Consider the following 22,774-nt stretch of genomic DNA (forward strand, 5'->3'; position numbering starts at 1 on the left):
CATTTCTCAGAATACGTGAACTATCAGAAAGGAATCGATTCACCACTGACTCATTACCAGAAAGCCCATCGACGCTTCACGGAATTCGATCCCGTTTTATTATTCGCGAGCGCGTGTTCGCCATCAAATAAAGTTTTAAAAAATGCGTGTCGCATTGACGCATGTGCAGGTGCACATTGATCATGAGTTTGAGCAGTTGGATGAAAAATGTTAGTCGCTGGATATTGCAGGAGATTATAATGTACAGTGGTGAAACTCTGTGCCATTTGAGTCAGGAGAGGAGAGGAGAATTAATTACACCAATCTCTCACTTGTTCTTTCAACATTTTTTTTTTCATGTCGAGAACGTGGTCCGATTGCCCAATACATTTTTGAATGTATTAATATTCGTGGTTTTAATTAGCTCCTGGTGATCATTTGAAGTTCACATCAACAGTGTAATCAACATACGCTATGTGATTTACATATTAATCGATCAGTTAATTTTATGGCTTAATGATGATACTCGTTTTTCATAATTAACTCAGGGAGAATCATTCGTTTGACAAAACTTTGGAAATTTGCATTTGAACTTGACTGGTTAAATCTATTATTAAATGTTGATGTTTGTATATGACTATCATGCTCATTCTATTATTTGTGGAATATTCAATGAAAGCTGAAATCACCCAGAAATTAATCCCCATCCAGACATAGACCTGCTGACCCTATTAACCCACGGGAATTCGACATCTGGAAAGCCCTCCAATAATGAGTTTAAAATGTACAAGTCGTTCCGCGTGTCCTTCTCCTTATCGAATTCACATAATGGCACTTTGAATATGAAGAAACAAAAATGATAATTGAGTCGATATTGTTACTTTAAATTATGCACAAATATGCTTCCTGTACAAAATTATAAAGGAACTTCGGCAGAAGTCATTTCAGATGCATTTTTATTGCCACTCTTTCTTCGTGCACTATGAACCATCGGTAATCACCGAATTATGGACTCACACATTTCGGCCAACATCACCGGTGTCGAGATGCACCCAGCTGTCGTGCCATTAAAGCCTCTGGTACTGGGTCATCGTGATGCTACCTAAATTTTCGTGACATTCATTTTTATGCCCTCGTCGACCATTTGAGGAGCTCTTACGGCCGCTCACCATCATTCAACCTTGCCAATTTTGGGGTCCAATGTGCCCTCCTCGATCATCATTAAATTTTAAGTAAGTACCACTTGAAATTCATTGTTTATCTCGTTAGAACGAAAGCCCAATTGATTAATTTGACCCAAATTTCACTGACACTCGAGTGAGTCTATTTCCTGTATTTACGGGTAATCGGAGGGAGAATAGGACTGCTGATAAAATTTCCGGATCCCCCGGAGGAGAACAAGAATAAAAAATTTGTAAAAATCACGTCACAAGTCCGCGCGCCTCTGATGCGAAGATAAAAAAAAATCATTCGATATTCACGGTAAGGAGCCGATGTTCCGGCAATAATTGAAGCGAAATAAACATGTTATCCCTCCCCTGGCTGATTTATCCTTATTACATGTACCTCCCTGGCCAGTGAATCTCGCCGTAACCTCAAAAGGAAATAATTTACTCCTTGTGATTTGCCAGTGCATGGTCAGTGGGTACAATTAGCTGAAATTTTATGGGAGCATTATGTTGGGACCTTAAAATTGTCCAAGTGATTATACTCGAAGTGGTAATAAAGTACAGCCTCGGTTAAAGGAGGAGAAGTGAGACGGTACCGGTGGTACACACGTACCTGGTGCTCGTGAGCGATGACTCGCACTCGTCCCGCAATGTTATTTCGTTTTTTCTCACAAAGTGGACTGAGAGAGTGAGACAGAAACAAAAGATGACTCTTGCCAACCAGTTTAGGGGGTAAAACGAAGGAAAAAAAATGGGCTAAGACGAGGATAAACAGGTGCACGTAGGATTTATCTAAACTGATTTATCAGCTGTGGACAAATTGGTGACGATAAATTTTTCGTCCGCTACCTCGTAAAGCAGGGGGGAATCTCGAAAATGCAATCTCTAATCAGAATTCCACGTGCAGCGAATGGTGGAGAATCCCTCGGGGCTGTAAAAATACGTGTAATAATGAAATTGAATTTGTTTTTCATCAGTGTTTTAGGTTTTTTGGGGATTGAGCCATTAAGTTCCATCACCTGCGAAATTCCTCGGGCGAATATATTTTTTTTTCGGCCGATGCACTTGGACTAGAAAAAAATCAACCCACAATTTTCACAGCTTTAACGCACATGCAGATGAGTTGTACTGGTAATTTCGAAGTGTTTGCTTTGCAGTTAAAGTTTAATAAGTCAAAAATTTTGCAAGTCGTAAATGCAGGTGAGTACATTTATGGGAGTTTAACGATGAGAAAAAAATGGATCGAGTTATAGCTTCACTGGGTACCCGGGGAAATTATTCGTACCGATCATTACGAATATTCACGAGCGATCGTTAAATTTTTTGGTTTGGTGGAGTGTTTATTCTTGGTGAAAAAAATGGGCACAATATTTGGGGAATTACGGTAGGTAGGGTTTATGAGGTGTTTAACGTTGGATGAAGAGACAAGTGATATTTATTATGACGTGTCATTCGATTGTCAATGCATTCTAGCCATCGGCTATCGGGATTCGGAAATTACTTTCCCAAAATCGATAAGTGAGCATGGGCAGCTCGCGATTTGAAGTAATAAAATCCCTCAGCACTTGGGTTCAGACTACTAAACCAGAATAGAGAAAAAAGTGTACAAAGCTCACGCAGGTGGTGTCAGGGAAAAAAAGACCACCTGTAATTCATTTCTACTTCTTTATATCTCCGACCGTCCGATCATCGCTCCATCTCTTACATTAATTTTCCTCACGGCTACCACCTTTGATGTTCATTGAACACTCCTCAAGGATATATTATTGCGCGCGAAGGTTTAATTGGTGAAATCATTGGCAATGTATCTCACCGGGTGAAATACTGTTTCACGTCACCTTTCACGGTGAAAATTATTTGCTGAATTTCAACGACTAGTTGGAGAATTCAACAAGCAGTTAGTGAACTTCAAGGACTAATTAATTTCAAATTTCTACTGATGAAATACCGGAAGTTTCAATGAGAAAAAAAATCAAAAAGGCAGGTGAATGTTCAATCAAAATTATCCAACATTTTTCATTACTATATTTTGTAATTGGAATTGGAGACGGAATTCGATGCTCATGGATTTATTCTGACGAACTATCCATAATCATATTTATATTATTCCTCGTTGGGGTAGGTCTTTCAAGGTGTCTCAGGAGGTGGCCCACTCCGAGACACAATATTGTATTGTGCACCTGTATCAACTGAAATCCACAACAAAAGGTGAATCCGTTGTATACCTCATTGGCACCCTATTTAAAAACTTCGGAGCCCCAGGGAAACTGTCTTACGAAACAAAACGCATTGTACCCCAATTTTGGAAATTCCAATTTTCAACGGATAATAGAAAATAACTTGTGGGTTCTCCTCCGTTGTATCCGAATTTCTCGTCTATTTGGGCTCATTTTCTCATATTTAACAGTTGATTTTTCCTATTCAATCCTCCCTTCACGTGGGAAATATTTAAATTCTTCATGAGTAATCTTTGAAATTTTTTAATTTTTCAATTGACATCTGAGAGTGAGGAAAATTATTGTTTCTCACTATTACTGACTATCAATGCTAAAAATATTAATCTGTTGCATTGTAAAAGTGAAATCGTTCATCTACCGAGGGGCGTCTACCTTCTGGTGATCCTACCCCGTGCTACCGCCGCCCAAACATTTATCGCAACATTTCGACTAAAATGAAGATTCACCGGTGATTCACCCTGTGCTAGGATTTGACATGGGGGTGTTTAGTCCCCGTCGAAAAAAATATTTTGAAATTGAGGTAAGGGTAGGCATTGTTGCGTGACGTTGATGAGGCCGGTGGTTTAGTGAGTGCGTTGGGCTGAAGGGCGGGGGGGTGAGAATGAGGATGGTCGGGGTCAAGTACCGGAAGTTGTGCATTGGTGTATACCTGAGGGGTTGGCGCACTGACCGGTTGGGCTTTTTTCGATGGCATCCAACAAATTAACCCCTGGGCTGTATATATTTAGTCGTTGATGCGCATCCCCCAGTTGCATCCCCATAGCGTTCATCGTTTTATACACTATTCCTGTTTTTTTTTTTTCACCCGTCACCATATGTCGTGCAGGTGAAGACACTGTCCGATATGCGCGAGACCGTATCGGCCAGGAGCACGAGCCATATACCCCCTTTTCAGTCCCCCTCCCCGCCCCCTATTCGTCCTCTTCGGTTCTGGACTCTCGCAACCCTCGGCGGATTTTTGATCGCGTGTTCTCCACGCCCTGGCGCGTGTACCCTCCCCCTTGTCTTTGCGACATGCGGAACATGTGGGAAATCTTGGAGAATTTTTAGATGTAGTTGACTTTTTCGACGGAGGAATTTGTACGGAGATTTTTTTGATTAAGGAAACCCGAGGGGACTGAGGAGCCCTCTTTCTTCCGATTTCAATCAACCTCAAGAGAAGTAAAAATACTGGAACAATATTCCGAAAATGGATTTGCGAAAGTTGAACCGATCTTCAAGGAATTAACGAAAAAAGGGGTATTGAAACTGACAAATTAATTCGATTGGATGGGGGGAGGGGAGGAGGGCAGGTGGCCATTTCAAGAGGATTTTCGGCGGTTACAGGTTTCACAAAGGGGTCATACGTATTTATAATATATGACGATTCACCATTTGCTGGCAAGCCGTATTCGATCCTAATGGATGTTTTATTAATGAGAAACTGAGAAGTAAGGTGAGTCTTCTTGGTGCGTGCCTCGATTCACATATAAATCAGACGATAAAATACCGAGTTTTATCGTAAATGAGAGGAATCAAATAAATTGATTTATGGAGGCAATATTTTTTTTTATCCATCACTTCTTCACGGGGGATTCCAGGACTAAGTGGTGATTTGTAAGGGCTATGTGTTTTGATTTTTAATGAAGTAATCGGGGACTCCTTGGAGTTGTGATGACATTGTCATTGTTCTTGTGGGAGTGCTGGTATTACGAAATTTAACTTCAGATCTCATTGAGCGATTGTTAAATGAAAAAATTATTAATGCATACGGAACCCAATTATTCTTCTAAAAATATAATGAATTGTTCCACTCACCCAGATTAGGATACCTTCCCCATTGAAGTCACCTGGGATTTAAAACGCCAGTTGGTGTTCGTATGCTTCGCCCTATTATTCTGGTGATAGATCGATTGCCGCAGAGTGACAGTTATCTTTTCCGTGCCACGTGCTTCATTGGTGCTGCAGATTCCTGAAAATAAAATTTGAATTCTCCCATTTATTCGCATTCCTCTCTTGAGATACCAATAGATTTTTTTGTTGGATAGAATTGATATGATTTCTCGAGGGAAGTTGAACTTTTATTTGCGAAGGTTCGTTGCGCCTCTGGCACGTCATTGCCGGAGATTCCAGCGGGCTTTGGGTAAAGGCTCCAGTGGACCGAAACCTCCGGCACTGACAAATGACCTCTGGTAACACAAAATCTCGCCGAATTAGTCCTAACGGAAACCCGCGGCAACCTGAGTAGCTGAGATTCTTGCGTTTCTCGCGTCATCGAGATAAAAGAAAAATATATAAATGGACTCCTTTTATTCTTGCTTCCAAGCGCGGATTCCATAGTAACACAGATACAAAATAATAATAAAAATGAGCCATTTTTGTGAGTACATAAATAGGGAAACAATAATTTTTCAATCATCGCGCATACAATGGGCCCTTCAAGCAATTTTCCTGACTAAAAATAAACGTCCCCGGGAGAGCTAGACAAGAAAGCCCTGTACATCGGAACGAATCTGCTCTTTTATTTCCTTCACCTCCAATTAATGCGCCACATGACGGTTTCCGAAACGGAAATCGGGGGTTGAATACTTTGTTTGAAGCGTGTGGACCCCCACTCTGTACAACAGCCACACGCCGGGTATAGGTAAAAAGCTGGGGCATAACCGAGGGGTTCAACAAAGTATCATCCAGACGGTATCGAAAAACGCCGAAAGTTAATTGCTAATCGCGTCATCTCCACCCACATTTTTTGAACGCAGAGGAAGGGCACCAGTGGTTCCTGGAAATTCACGGGATTTTTGATATCGGGGGTTAATCGATATTTCGAATTCAACATTTGCGAGACGCTCGATCAATCCTGAGCTAAATTAGTTATTTCATTTTATTATTTTTTTCGTTCCATCTTTTATTTGAAGTATTGTATGTAAAATATTTTTTTGAAAAATACAACTCTGTATTCAATCCTGCTGATTGACTTTGTAAATATTGAAATAAAATACAGGATGAATTTCTGAAAATCATAAATACCTACAAAGGTACACCGGAAGCAGTAGTCCTTCAGAAAAACTTCAAAATACTAGGGTCAATAGAAGATGCAGAGGAAATTACGTGGGTGCCATGTGGCGAAAAGCCGACTATTATTTTCAGGGGGGAAAAATTTCAGTCTCTCAAACTCGTGACTTCCTGTTGTTCCATCACGTGGAAAGACGTTTAAAAAACAATTTAAAAAATCAGTTTAGTAGAAGTTTTCCCTGGTCATCTCTGATCACAAGAAAATTCCGCTGCAAAATGAAGTTTACAATTTTGTTTTTCCCCTCTCTTTGGGAAACATTTGGAAAATAACACGAAACAATTGTTCATCGCAAATTTCATAGGAAGAGAGATGACAATGCTGACCACAAAACATTGCAAATGAAGGAAAAAAAACCCGCAACTGACTTTTTATATGAAAACGATCCACCAGACATTGGGGTTTACCAATGACTGAGCCATCCCACATATCGAATACGGGACAGATGCATATGGCCTATGCATTTTGTAATTTCATATGGATGCCTCCTCTGCGGTGAATTATATTTCAATGGGTGTTGCCGCCAAACCCACGTATTTTCCCCACCTGTTTGTATTTATTATTTTCTCTGTGACATACTCATAGACTATTACAGTACGTTATTTTCCAATATTTTCCTCATCTCCTCCTGTGGCGTGATAATAATATATGCGAACGCTCTAAAAATTATAATGTGCAGTATTTTTTTGATACTTCTATTCATGAAATCACTGAACACCCAAAAGGATCCATTTTGTCCCCCTCTCCACCACCCACAGAAAAACCTAATCGTGTATTTCAGTTTAATGAAAATGGGAGGATAGAAATACAAACAGCCCTGTAATAACGATCGTCACTCATTGACTTTTATAGGCTGCATGGGCCCTATAGTATGGGGTTGATTTTTATCGTCGTCATTTTCATAAATGATGGGCAACCGTTGCTGAGCGCAGCCTGGTGTATAAAAGAGATTACGTAATGATTTCAAATACAGTATGGGGATTCACTCGTAGTTTAGAGGGGCCGGTAGACATGCAAACGATCGATTTATGGCGGACTCCTCAAGGGTGACCGATTTTCTAAAGTTTTTCAATTTTTTTATTTGTGGATTGAATTGATATAAATTATGTTGGCTGTGTTCCAATGATAATTTCCAATAGATTACACTCCTACAGATCATTCTAATGTCTCTGTAAAAACAATATATAAAAAATATTTTCCACGATAATTTTCCAGAGTAAAATGACGCAAGCCAATGTTCAGAACATTCTCATGTCCATCAAGAACGATCATCGACTATCATCGTAACCGAATTTTGTTGCGATATCCCCCAACTGTCCTGGTAGAAAGCACGCGTCGCCACGTGGCCAGGTAAAAAACCTAAATTGATGCCCTTCGTGGGGCGGGAGTCGATTTCTCTCCCTTTTTCCTCCTATCCACGTACCTTGTCGCCGATCCTGTCGATCCCCTGAAATCCGCCAGCCATCGACTTTGATGTCACTCTCAAAAAGCTAATAAACATGGATTAACCAATTGTAATCCCACTCGATGGAGAAATGCGTCAATGCACGATCTTTAATCAATTCTCAACCCAATGAAGTCATCGTACGCATGACGAAAATTGACGGCTCCCTCTCATCTCAAGTTACAATTACTTCCCGTGACTGTTTGTATTTTCTGATCGACGAGACATTTTTTTATCTGTAGGTGATTTTTATGGTGGGAACGAATGGTCCGAGGGGCCACAGTGTTGACTCACTCGATTAATTAAAAGATATCGATTTTGGCCAACTATTATTTTTTTATCTGTAGTGCAACTAACTATGAAATGTGTAAATAAAAAAAATTACCATTCTCACAGCTCTAATCATGATGCCCAGACGTCCAGGAGCATATGCGCTTGCCTCCTTGTGACCAAGAACCACTGAGTTATTCGGTACACCATATGGTACCGCGCCTAGAGCTCAGAGTTACCTTAGTCCTCCTGTCACTATCTCTGTTTCCACCCCATCAGTCCTCGCCAAGAGAAAGAGAGACGCGGACGAGTGGCCACAAGTCAGTACATGAGCTCGTGCCACTGATTACCGGTCACGGTTCATCTTCTTGCCATATCCTTCACCTTGTTACCGATCTGTCTGCAGCCGGAAAAAACAACAATGTCGAACATTAATTTGTATGCAAAAGTGGCCAATGACAAAGAATATCGCCGGACATCCGAGCAATTTCTGGGTTAGTAAGAAAATCAAAATTCACGGGGTCTTGTATTTTTGGTCGAATTAGGTTAGGGGTATTGGTGGTTTTCTTTATGACTTGGAACAATTCTTCTGGTGCGCATTCACATTCTCCGACATAACATTGTTGGTACTGACATATTTCCGACGTATTTACAAACGTCAAACATCTGTCATAACGTGGTCAACGAACTGGACTATTTTTTTGGGTTAACGTTCGTTCGAATGCAAAAAGTATATAATAAAGAATTGTATATCATTTATGCCATATAAATAATATATAATTTAGAACCTCTTGAAAATAATTCATCACAGCCAAGTGTCAAAAGACCCAAAAAAATTTCTTTTCCATTGTTTTCAAAGATAATTCAAAAATAGTTCACGAAATCTCCCTGAATAGTTCCAATCCCCGAAAACAAAGTCTTTCCCAAGCCTCCACCATTGTTCCTGCGTATCACAGACAGCAGGATGCCCTCAAAGCAAATATAAAATATGACTCCCACGCCGATTGTGACCTCACTCCCCGGTGTGTCAATTACCAAAGAGGAACCCCTCGATGATTGCTCCTCCCTCCCCCTCGTACCGCCTCGGAAAATATTCCCACTGGGAGACAGTTTACACACTCCCCCTTGTCATTCTCTAGAAACCTAAACTCATGTATTCAGTTCTACAAATTGACCAGTGTCATGCAAACTCTCTCTCTCTGACCCCTCCATTGTCATCCTCCAAAACCACGTGAAAGCGAAACTAAATGTAAAGAATTTTTTCTTTCATATTTTCATATTTTCCTCGAGATGATCTATGGCCGGCCTTTTGAGAATCCTCTTCACTCCAGAGTCTCGGAAATTTTGGGAGAATATTTTCTTTTATTCATTTGGATATCAATGCGATGAGCACATTCTTCGATTCAATTTCCAATCTTTGATTGACTTTCGGCGTCGACTGCCGGGGTGACCGTGAAAAATTTTCTCATGAGAAAATGGACGATAAAAAATACTCCAGAAAATATTTACCAACATACATATAAATATATTTATATATATATATTTTTTCTAATATATTGTGGTAAATAAAAAATGAATAATCTCAAACGGTTTTTCTCATAAGCTTCGATTGGCTCTCGATTTTTCCCACACTTGACGATAATGCGGGCCGAAGGAAGACGTTACCACCCAACTGTCTCCATACATTTTATTTTAATTTCCCTCGATTTAATTACCACTCGGTGTGGTGAATCGTTGGTGGCATTGGTTCGCACGCTTCATCAACTCGATACCCATATACCTCCTGCGTGCTCTTCCGTCTATATTTTTTCACGTTGAAATGAAACACACATGTGCACCTGCATTTAGAGCTTGCATGTAATTAAATACTCCGGATCTCTTCTTTATACTCAATTGTGGAATAATGATGGAAGGGAGAAAATGCATCATAAATATTCACAATGCTTCATTGGACGAACAAGCCGGAAGACGGGCGGAGATGATATATCCTGGTGATTATCATTCTCCCTGTTGTCCATGTTCTTTGGCTGATTAAAACGTTAAATTACAGATATTTCGAGTTATTCAGACGGTGGAATAGGTTTTATTGTTATGGTAATTCAATTGAGAATCAGATTTGTCCAATAGTCGCATGAAGACGTGGGAAAAAATACTCAAAGTGAAAAAACAAGAAGAGAAATCAGATTTTTAATTTTTTTTTTCAATTTTACACTGGGAGAAATATTTTGAAGTTCTATTCATTTTTTAGTTGAAAAAAAAATTATTAAATGCACCAAATATCCTTGAGATCCACTGGATGACGTCAATCATCTGCACAACCGACGACTATTCCATTTCAGAATTGATTAAGCCTCAATAAAATCGTCGAAAGAAGGTAGAAAACAAAAAGTCTCAAAGGCGTTGATCTTCGGAACGATAAAACACCTGAATTGAACAATAAGAGTGCACTTGTCGCACGTGTTTCATGAAGACAAGTGTCCTAATCCTAAAGTGTTCGACCGCAGGTGCTTCCGTTCCACTAGAGAATGAAAAAAACGGTTGCACACCCTTTTTACCCAGCACGTGCGGATTCAAGAAAATGATCGGGAACGATCATAGTCAATTGTGAAATTCTGAAACAACGAGCTTACTAAGGCACCTGTGCATCTGCATTTTATTTTTATTTCTTGAGGACACCTCCTACTGCCTGCAAATGGTGTCACTATTTTTTTAATGTTTCAGCGACTCCCATTATTCAATGGAAATTTGGTATCTTTTCGGTCATTTTCGGTCTGTAATATTTAGTAAATATTTCGCTCTGTGGAGGCCACCATGAAAAGGCCCAAATTCATCCGTGAAATATCTCAGATTGACATCGCTCCTCCGTACCCATAAAATTTTCGCTGTAACCCAAGATTTCTCCGATCATTATAATATTAATTTTTTTTAAAGAACGTGTCAATTCATCATATCGAACTTTCATTGAACCGGTGTTGTCGAATTGCCGTATACATTATAAGTAGTGATTATCTCTCCGACACATTCGCAGCAGGAGGGAAGTGATACGTGTCTGATATTTTCGCCTCGGAGGTACGAATCAAATACCATTTGGGAATATTTTTTCGAGAATACCGGGATATAAACCGTAAACGTCGACGGTGATGATCATGAAACCCGGTAAGAAGAGGTGTCATTACGGCCAGCCGTCCAGCCCGTAACTTTAGTGAAAAAAAAAAAGAAACAAGAGTTAAAACTCAGGTATATATATACTTTCAAGTGTAACTCTCCTTCACGCCCATGAAACAAAAGTATATACATCGAATTGCCACCTGAGAGTGTCTCTCCTACCAAGAAGCCAAGAAGTAGCGCCATTTCACGTGTAAAGGCCACTTTGGGTGTTGAGGATCAGAGATATGCCGTGGGAGAAAGCCAAGTATCTTTTTCCTTCGTTTTGTTAAAGGCACCTGTTCCATTGATATATTTTTTCAGAATTATTTTTCGCTGATCTTCAATAGAGACAGTTCTCACAATTTTCCTTGTGCATCAAAATATCGTGGGGCAATTAAAAAAAATTAAACCAGAGGTATCAATAGTATTGTTGACACTGTATTAATGAATGATTTATATTATCGAATCAAAAGCTCTCATCCAGACTCACCCCTGCCCAGTCTGAAAAAAAAAAATCCTTTCAAATCTACATACGTGAGAATCAATCGCCCGGGATGACTAGGTAGACAATAATAAAAGATCATTCCAGGTATTACCAGTATAGCCCATCATCCACCAGTTGTTCGGTACAATCGAGTGTTCACCCTCGCGTGGGGCAAGTTTTTAATCGGAGAGCACGATTGCGTCATTGTCATAGGTATTACAAGGGGATTTTTCGCTTTACGATTTCGTCAATCCTATAAGCCACTCTCACGAAAAGAGGGTCTTAAAAATGAGAATAGTTTGTTGGGTGATCCCTATTAAGGACTTTGGTGGCCAATTTATAAACCGGTGGCGCTATCCCTGACAGATACCTGCTTTAAACTCCACCAAATTGAACAATGGCTTAGGTCACTAGTATTTATAATGTGCAATAAATATTGACAATAAAAGACGCCTTTTGTCTATTTAAAATTTGCACAATGTACCTAATGGAAGGCCAACCCCCCGCGGCGCAAAGTGTCTCGAGAAAAGGTAAGAGAAGCTAATTAACCAGACGAAGGCTCGACCCATCTCCTCCCATTTTTCTCTCTTCCAATGTTTTGGCATCACTTTGTGACCCCTTTAACACTCCTAATTGGATACATTGATGAGAAAAGAAGGAAAAAAATCGCGGGAGTTAACGAAAACTCAAACGTTAAACTTTTTGATGAGGGAACACATTCGACGATCTCTTTAGGGGGTTTTGCGTCGGCAAATGTTTAAGTATGCCCAAATTCGTGATACACGTGTTTTCAGTTGGGGAGTCTGGTTGTCTCTGAGTCTGATCATTCGATCGACGAAAAATATAAGATCGATCTTACCTCTGTTCGGCTTTTAAAACCCGAACTCATCTCCCTCGTACCCCCCGGCGAATGCCATTTACGGATTTCACGTATGGTCAATCTCTCATGAGAAATTTTTTGTTTCACCTTTTTTTTTTCAGCCGTCGCTGAGATCCTCTGGACGTGTATGGGACGATGCTGGTTAACATTTAATTCCGTTAACTTGCACAAGTGAATTCAGGGGGCTTCCGACTTTGAGGTATCGGTGAATGTCTTTTTAACACTGACGTACATGAAATGCTATGAATTTTTGAATGCATTAGGTCGGGGATTTTTTGAGACAAATGATGACGACTTGAGAGTGTACTCGCTGTATAGGGTATTCTCTATAAGGTTTGATGCTGACGTTGCGAGAAGAGAATCTGTAAATTAATCTTGTCGCCTGCGAATGATCACGGGAGCAATTTGCGTCGTTTAAAATATTTATGTGATGGGGAGAGCTTGCTGAATCGGGGTGATTAGACCGGACTCTGTTAATAAGCTGAATATTAAACCAATAATGAAATTAATCCATGTTTCATTCGATTCAATTATCCAAGACCACCCGTGCACAATTTCCCACAAATAACCAGTCAAATTTCTCCCTCCACGACACCACAAAATACACTTTATCTGATTTTTAATGTACATACCATCGTACTCCCTTTCGATTCCGGTACAATTAAATAATCAAAAGAGTGACAATTAATTCACAAAATTGTCCATACATTGATATTCTCGCATACTCCTTTCTCATTAAATGCCCACAAAAATGTGATAACGTGAAAACCACTTAATTTGTTCCCCAGAAAGGTAGGAGAATAACTTGAAAAATTATGAGCGTAAGAATGATAAAAATAAAGAGTGAAAATAACGAGTGAGAGAGGGAGAAGTAAAATTCAGAAATATATAATACAATAATGATGATCTCGGTTCCGTTTATCTCGAGGAATTCCCGAAACGATCGTTTTATTCCTGCAATTTTACATCCCGCCTCAACCACTTCAACTCTCATTATATCCCATGAGGCAATCTGAATCTGAAAGAAGAAAAATGACGGAGAAAAATTGAGAGAGAACGCCATCTAGATATTTCGCACTTCATGGAATCCATCGGACGGGAAAAAAATCTCTTAAATTATGTATAATAGGATATAACCTATTGCGCGATAATTTCACTCCACTTTTCCAAGCTGAATGAGACAAAATGATGCGTTATAGTTTATTGTTTATTATCGATAAGAGCACAACACGGGAAATGCCCAGCAACTCGAGAAATATTGCACCTTGGCGATTTTCTCGGAAACAATGGCTCGGCTGGGGTTTGGAAAAAATTCAATGGGTCTGGGGTGAAGTTGCACATTTGCAATTAGTTTAATGGGACTTGAGGCACGCTAACCCCGAGCAATGGACCCTTTTCACATTGCCGACGTGCTCATCATATTGCCGTGACGGTTTATCTCAATTGTTGAAGGAAAAAACCATCGTCAATCGCAGAAAAACAAGTGGAAAATTGCTTTCGTCACAGCATCGGTAGTAGATCTCTGACCAGAGCTGCTGATTAATATTTAAAAATCGATGACTGAGGAAATATATTTTTTTCCCGTCATTCACTATTGCGCTATCGGAAAAATAATGACCGGCTTTGTCGAACTGCAAGTAGCTCGATCAATCGAAAACCAATACAGTCCGAGAAATATAACCCATGGGGCGAATATTTTAATTACTGAGGTGGGAATGGCGGATAAAATTTCAATCTCCATACATGAATAAATTCCCCTGTGAAGATCGATTAGTCGACATGTCGAGACATCGATCGATCGAACATCGTCAGCCCCGCGGCGTTTGAATTTTAATTACCGAGAAAACGACACGGGGGACAGAGTTTTAATCTCCATACATGAATAAATTCACAGGTGTGAGAATCAATTAATCAATACGTTTGACAATGGATTAATCGAAAAAAATGGCGGCCCATAATTCCCCGTGGAAATTTTTCATTGAATTAATTCACCCAAAATCGAGACGCGTCCCTGATGTTGCACAGTCTTTACTTTTGGTCAATTTCATTATTAATATTATTTTCTACCGAGAATAGGCAACTCCCCGGCCCAGGTACCTCCGATATGACTCTCTCGGATTAAAGTGGACCCAAATACTCTGGGTATAAACGGCTACGACGCGTGCGATCCACCTGTACACTGGTGGGACCGCACCCACTTTTCTCACTGCTCTGGTTCACTGTTTTGGTTCCACCTTGTATTTCAGGTTCCTCATCATTCTTTTTTTCATTCAACTTCTGCTTTTAGCTACCTCCTTACCTTTTCCGCACTCACCGAAGATATATTGCGATCCAGATAATGATTTTTACCACTTTCCAGATTGAACTTTGGTTAACATACATTTTTTTTCCGCCTAACAGAAATAATTGTGGCACGCCAGATTATAGAACCTCTTCAACTAACGTTCAATTATGATGACTACCCCCGTCTTTTACGAGTTTATTATTTATTTTATCCGGTAAATCATGTTCAAGTAATGGATAAATATATGTATGAGCATGGGAATGCTGCCGGAGATATTAAGTTTTGAGCACTTGGACTGAAGACCTAAAACAGATCTTTTTCGCACTCTTGCAATTCAAGATTTTAGCAAGGTACATCAGTAGCGTATATTTGCCGGAGGCCAATGATACATGAGATATAAAAGTGCCATTGAATCACGATCGTCTGACTTAAATAATACTTTGACATCGTAAAATCCGTGATATCGCTTAAATTTCCACGAAATTGTCTCGGTCTTGTCGTCATGCATTGCCTGAAGCATACAACGATAAAAGACTGGACGGACTACTCTCTGTTATTCACGTGTATCGTCGAGTGTGGACACGACTCAATTTACGAAGCAGTACAGCAAAACGAGAGACTAAAGAAGAGCGTGGCGAAACTGATCGGGGCGCGGGAAGGGGCTCGTATTAATTGACACCTTTGAACGGGCTTGTATATCGATATAAAACGATCGATTGAGACACCCAAGAGGTATCGAGAACGGTAGGAACCAGCCCCACTGGTTGATTTTTTCCCATCCATTTTTCAAAAATCCGGAGCAACGATTTTTGAAGCCCTTTATTTTTTTCGCATTATCATTAAGATGATTGCATCCCTGACACCAAATGAACCCGCCCTGTTCTAGTAGATGAAGTCTCACGACAATGTTACGTGGAACTTTGATTTTTTCCATTTGAATTTCGTTCTTCCCCACATGACCCACATACTGGGTTCTCGGAGGAATTGCGTGTCCTACCAAAACGAATGCAATATGGACCATCCGGTGGCCATACATGATGATGCGTTCGTGAAGGAATCTCGCATAACCGTCGCCCATACACTGGCTACTCCTGTATGACTACTTTTATCCTGAATAAGCCGGGAAAAAAGGGGTACGAGAGGAAAGCTGAAGCTGTGTGAAACGCAATCGAAAATCGCTCGAATGTACTTTTCATTATCTTTTATTATAGCAGTTTGTATGCAACCAGAGTGTGGTATTACTGTATCGGACAAATAAGTTCCTGATAATGAGAGATGAATTTTTTATGTACTCATTTCTTTCAGATTCAGAAGGACTAATTTATTCTAAAAATAGGATAAATGAATAAGTACATCGTTTCATCAAGTCAAACATCTTAAGAAAGAGGGTAAAAATTCAAAGCTCATAATAATAAAAAAATCATAAAAGACTGGCAATTAAATAACTACAATAAAAACCACAAGATACATCTCATAATACCCGGAAGATTGAAGAAGCCCGATGAAAGATGAATTCATCCTCCATTCACAAACGACAATAATCTCGCATTGCTAACAATAATAAAAATGACATAATAAAACAGTAGTAAAAATACATCAACATCCGTGGGAGCGCAAAACGATTTGAAAAACTAAAGGGCCGAGGTTAATAACGAGAAAAAAAAATTGCAAAGAAACGTTAACGATGAAAAAGGCAAGCCGGACATGACAAATTAAAAATGTAGCTTATAATTCACTCAAAGATATAAATTTGTATAAATGTGCATTGGTATAATTATCATCGGGTGAATGAATGACGGGGATGGGGAGGGAGAGAACGAGGACGAGAGGGAGATGGAGGGCTCGAGGAAAAATGGCTGGGAGAATTTCGAAGGGAACATACACCTCTCGGCAGCTGTTCCTTGGCGGTGTTTGTTTCCAATGTTGCATTGTCGGAATACATTCCGTCGTGGATGCGGTGGGAAATGGTCTGTGTTTGGAATTGTAACAAGAAATTTTATCCTACATCCACTTAAACATCAATCACGGTTTGAGTATCCGTCCACGACTTTTACGTACGATTTTATTACTCGACATTTACTTTTTTTTTACCTCTTTCTTGTCGCCGGTAATGTGAATTCTGGTATTGGAAAGTGTAGGGATTCTTTGCCGGGGGGACATTGCGGCGTTTATGGTATCCTAAGAGTTCATATAAATGTTTATTACAAAAGACGAAAAAATGGCTTTCCGGATTGGAGAAAGACGACAGATATTGAACAAAATTTAACCTTTCCCTCGACCCTCGTTTCCCCGCCGGAATTCTCGCGTGTAAATTAATTGAAAAACTTTTGAAATTGGATTAAGACAGGAAGATAAGACCTACTAAGCATTTGTATGTCGTATCCCCTCAGAAATATATGACAAGCAGGAAACGATCGAGAGATTAAGAGCTACGGGCTATAATTGGAGGCAACCGGTATTCATTAGAATTTTACTGCACTCAATATAACCGGAGAGAATAAAAAATCGTAATGATCATTATTGTTCCATAAATCGAGAAGTGAATATTTCAATTAATAACCAACCATCTAATTATCTTGTATTTATTCGGCTCCCCCACCCTGCCTGAATGGCCCGTGCACAGGCGCATGCGCAATCTCAATTCCAGAAGGATAAAATAACGAGACAAATCGATTTACATTATCTTTCGGATGACTTGAAGTCGAAAAAAGATGCCGAAGGGTTTAAGAAATGGTCACAGCCGTTCACATGTCACGAACGGAGACAACTTTTCACTGTTACATATGAAGGCACCGATTCAGTGTTAGCACACGCGCACGCATTCACCGCGCACGCGCGTATGCCCGTATAGAGTGGATACACTCTGCAATTACAAAATGGGTCTTTGAGTTATAACGAGCAGCTGCCTCAACGGTATCACGAGACATGCCCCAGGATTAATTATTAACATCGCCTCAAGACTCGTTACTGGCCTTTCGCACTTTGTCTCGCCTGTATATTGCCGACCGAAGGTATTGGGTAGGCAATTGATGACAAAATTACCGAGGTTATCGCGGGGCATTACATACGCACTATTATTGATTGAGTATAATGATGAAGATGGCAGTGTAAATTCGCTGAGTTTATTCCTCAACGATGGGTGATTACAGATTTGTTGTAACGTAATCTAGTCTTTGCTTGACGTTTCGTTTTAATGAGCGACGATGATGGGATGTTTTAAGGCTGGACATGGCAGTCTGCTAGCGAGTTAGAGAGGATTAAAAACCGTGGGACGTATGACGTCACGTCACAGCACCCTTATATGAAGCATTGTAACATCAGAGCGCAGATATTTCCTCAGCTGGGTAGAACTTCCTGGTTATTCTTTTTTTTCCAAAATAAAAAAATTTGTAGGTCAATTATTTATTCCATTAGTTAAATAAAATTCATGCGAGCTTCTCTCAACCCTTATCCTTATTCCTATTACAGGAGGCGTCATTTTTTCCTGCCATTTCCTCCCTCCCCGATTCAATCGCTAGTCTAGGCCCGCGTCTGAAGACTTATTCAGGTTTTGGCACGTCAGCTGTTGCCGCGAAACGCCAAAAAAAACATCTAAAAGATCAACAGGTCGTTCAACCTCACACATGTGTAGAAGACAGACGGAAGTTCCTGCGGGCCCTTATTCGACTTATATGTCTTGCAACCACTTCATTCGGAGATGAAAAACCCGCTTCGAAAAAAAAGCCTCGATAATTGAAGTGGGGAGCGACAAAAGAACAAAGCGATCCCCGAAAAATAACCCATCTCGCGCTCAATATGACTCGAGTCGATCAGACCCGAGTTCTTCTGAGGTTCAGGCAAGTTTTTTTTCATTTAGAATGTAGTTAGAAATTCGCTGTTAATCTGTCGTTGATCCGTCTATCTACTAAATTATTGAAAATTGTAGCTGTTAAATATTTTGTGATGACCTGAGTCACTGCAGTGATCAGATTATATTTTTGTAGGGAAATGTCTTGTGGAAAAAAATCGGCGTCATAAGGGTTACGCAGGAATTGAGCTCTCGTTAAAGTTTACGACTCAAAATGGGGTTTTGAATTTTACGATCTATAGATTTATCGAGGTTGCCGCCTTTGTAGGGTTCCTCTTCAGATTCATTTAATTTACGTTTTTTATTTTTCATGGTTGTGGAGGATATGCCTACCACATGCTGCTCAACTTCGTGGCTGGCGTTGGGCCATGTTTTTTTTTCATTGGTGAAAAAATGAAGTCTAGACTTCAGCATCCACTCAAACGGAATCACTCCTCGTTGATTATTCGTTGGAGAAATTATTTGATTGTAGAAAAATTTTAATCGATCCGAAGTTTAATAAAAAATGGGAAAGTGTACTAATCATCCCTTTAAATTCTCGTTATTTCGGTGCTCTTCTCACACACGCGCACATACACAATCATAAGATATCCATTCAGAATCAATTGCAAAGAATCCCATTGACTCGCGCGTGCCCCGAAAAATGAAGGAGTCAACTACCTGAGGCGCAGTACCGGTGTTGAATTTCCATATCGTCAAAAGCCCTACAACATCACAATGGCTGTCGATCACGTTACCCACTGGCAACTTTATTAATTACCCACCGATCCCCAGGTCCCAAGAGCCACAAAATATCCATCCCAAATTGTCCATGAAATCCTCCAAAAATCCCTCATTTCACGAGTCATTGATTTTGCGAATCGACACCTGTCCGATAAACGACTTCTCCACCACCATCAGGCCCTGTAAATCGATCCCGCCGCCCGAATATTTATGTCGATATTCAGGATTTTGCATTTGAAACGCGAACGACGTTTTAATGATGCGAAATTTGACATCAAGAAGTACACGAAGAATTCGCGCATAAATTCAAAAACTCCATCATCCGCTCATCACGTTCCTTTTTTTCCGTTCCTTCTCTCCGACGAGGTGGGATCTGGTGTTCGGGTACTTCACGTACGCCGTGACGTAATGACGAGCCCTTTCTCAACATCACCTGCCGCACAGGTGCCCTCTGTCCTTCTCCAGCGGTGCGTCAGCCGCATGATTAGACGGAGGACAATCGCCGGGTGATCGGGATGAGGAATTTTTATCCTCTCGGGTAATTATATCATCAGGACAGGGAGAGTGATGAAGCTGCTGGCGCAATTTATTCATGAATTCCATCGGAATTTTGACAGTCTTGTTTACTTTGAGATAATTTTTCTGTCGTCAAGAGTCTTCGGTTTTTTTTTTGGATGAGATCTTACGAGGTAATGATCGATGCAATTTAATCGATTAATAAATGTTGGTTTTCTGTTAGGGCTCCATCGATGCATCACAACAGGGGCAAATGGACAGTTTTTTCGCTTCGAATCTTCCCTGATAATTAATACATTTCAACCCTCAAAAGTTTTCCTTCTGTCTTGGAAAAAAATATCTCTGAGATGTTCCAATGCCACAATATTATAAAGTCAAACAATATTTGGATTACTCGCATCTCATTCTCCTGACATCCGGCAGATTAAACCGGTGAATTCATTGGCTCTTGTAATCCTCTTGAAAAATAGTGTGAGGTCGTATAGATGGTCTCGTTGGGGCCAGCAGAAGCGTCCGACCACCTGGACAATACCATGAGGAACTTTTGTTTGCTTTTAGCCGACTATTCTCGGGGTGCTAATGACTCCTCATTGCTGGCGATAAACTCCCGACTCCTTGGGGACTTCCGGAAATGGTGTAATGCCACATCTGGGTGGAATATTTGCGGTTTCAGTTTAGGCTAGAACTTATCGTCTAAAGTTTCGGTAATTCCTTGTTTGTCGAATGCATCTCTGTAATTTTCGATGTTCCGAGAATTGTTGTAAATGTTGAATTTCCTGACGTCTGAGTGTTACCGTAAAAATCAATGTTAGTATTTTCAATTGCTAGCCACTCTTGGCGTGGAATATTCTACATCCATAGGAATAATTCATTTCAAATGAGTGAATATTTTTTGTGATAAAAGAGCATGAATAAAACCGGTGTTCGTTCCTGAACATGCGTGCAATACTCGCTCATTATTCGCTGCTTAATGACACTGAACCGCTTCTGCCTTCACAGACGTATCTGATTTCGTCCTGGTCCAGTCCTCGCATTTCCCTCACATTTTTTTTTCACCCCTTTTATTTCTCCTCTCTGTCCTGCATAACAGGTCCTGTGTTTCATTATCCACATGCGAGAGGTAATACCGAAACGTGTGTCTACCGAGAGCATGTTTCGCCTTTTGTGCGTTTCACTTCGACGCGCCCCTTCACATGATCGGCCGCAACGATTTTTGTCCTCTTTAGGGCTTCATTACTGGACGCCACGAAGGCACGTATATAGATAAAAAATATACATCTCTATATATTCGACCGTCTTTTTTCCATATAGAAAAAAATTATTTAGATTTTTTAACGCAACGTCCTACCGCGTTTTAAGCCATCTCTTTCGGTAATATTTACCTTCGCTAAAAGAACACGTGCACAATATTCCTCGGGACTTTTCGTGTGTACTTCTTACTTATTCATGTTCGCTTATTTCATCGGGGATTTTTCAGATAATGATACAGCATGCCTCGATTTTGTCCTGCATTTGGTTCTTTTATACGGAATTTTTACGTTTAATGACGCCAAAAGCAGCACACCGAGACTTGTGCCTGGGTTGGCATCTTCACAAAAACGTGATTCCAGAGCGATTCTTTAATAAGACAACAAGTTTTTCAACTCACCCTGCCGATTCTGATTCTTCCTTTTTTGATGATACATTTGTTAACGTTTGTGGATGATGTTACTTCGGTACAATCAATTCCACGAAATTTAACGATTTTACAAATACCCGTTTAGGGCTTCATTAGGCCCTGCGGGAAGTTAACACGTGAGCCCATCCTACTTGGTAAAAGAGATGATGAGAAAAAGTGATTCTCAAAATCTCTATCACGAGAGAACTCAATATACACTGTTAAACCAAATTTAAAGGAGAAAACTCCCCCCCCCCCCTCCGTTAAAAAAAAAATCGGGCATTTTCAATGTTATAAAAATTGCCGCTCTCTAGGGATCGCCGACAGATGTCAAAAATTCCAAATCCATAATGGTCTCAAAACATTACGCATTCAGTGATTAATGAGATGTAATTACGCGAGTCAAGGAATTACTCGGGAATTCTCAATATTCAAGACTCGTTTGTCGTAAATTTTTTATTCAACGACTTTTTAACAATTTTTTCTACTTACACAGCGGATTCGCGTCAGGTGACATCCGACCAAATGGCAATTAATTATTGTGGAGTAACGTGAAATAAAACAGTAAGTACAATGCGCATGCGAGTGCACACTTTTACTTGGGATTTCGCGAGGGGAAGCACGACCAAGAGACGATATATCGGGTGACAATTAAGCCCATGTGAATTAAATCCGCAGCTGTCGACCACGGCTATACCTGAAGACATTGTGGTGGCCATAAGATGGCACTGTTTATAATGATATATGCCGATAGTTCGTCCTCCATTTTGGAGCTTTCAACACACACTTCATCGGCAATATAAACCGAACCAGCTTCAGACAGATGGTAAAATCTATTAATAATTTTTATCCAATTTAGTTTAAAGAGCGAAAGGTAAACGATGCGTGAAGCGAATCCGGGGAGTTAATGTTGATAGTTACAATTTATTAAAGGACTGAAACGGCTTCCCAATCCTTTGCCCACTTATTCCTTTCTTCGCGATTGATCTAAAATATGTAATAACCCTCTCTATTGAGTCCTGATTGACATGAAGATTCGTAACGGCTGACCAGGTCCTCTTCAGCTAGCCAACTTATCGATCCCTATA

At 40.2% G+C, this 22,774-nt stretch overlaps 1 protein-coding gene across 1 annotated transcript in view; it reads right to left on the reverse strand.

Moving 5' to 3' along the window:
• LOC135167031 (uncharacterized) overlaps positions 1 to 22,774 on the reverse strand; it is a 52,652-nt gene that overhangs the window by 18,194 nt on the left and 11,684 nt on the right. Inside the window, exons 4-5 of the mRNA XM_064129874.1 lie at positions 8,264 to 8,548; positions 5,183 to 5,336 (exon numbers count right to left, since the gene is read on the reverse strand). The gene's annotated coding sequence lies outside the window, so the exon portion shown is untranslated. The remainder of the gene's footprint in view (positions 1 to 5,182; positions 5,337 to 8,263; positions 8,549 to 22,774) is intronic.

This window comes from Diachasmimorpha longicaudata, chromosome 10, assembly GCF_034640455.1.
Source record: "Diachasmimorpha longicaudata isolate KC_UGA_2023 chromosome 10, iyDiaLong2, whole genome shotgun sequence".
NCBI classification, from domain to species: Eukaryota; Metazoa; Arthropoda; class Insecta; order Hymenoptera; family Braconidae; genus Diachasmimorpha; species Diachasmimorpha longicaudata.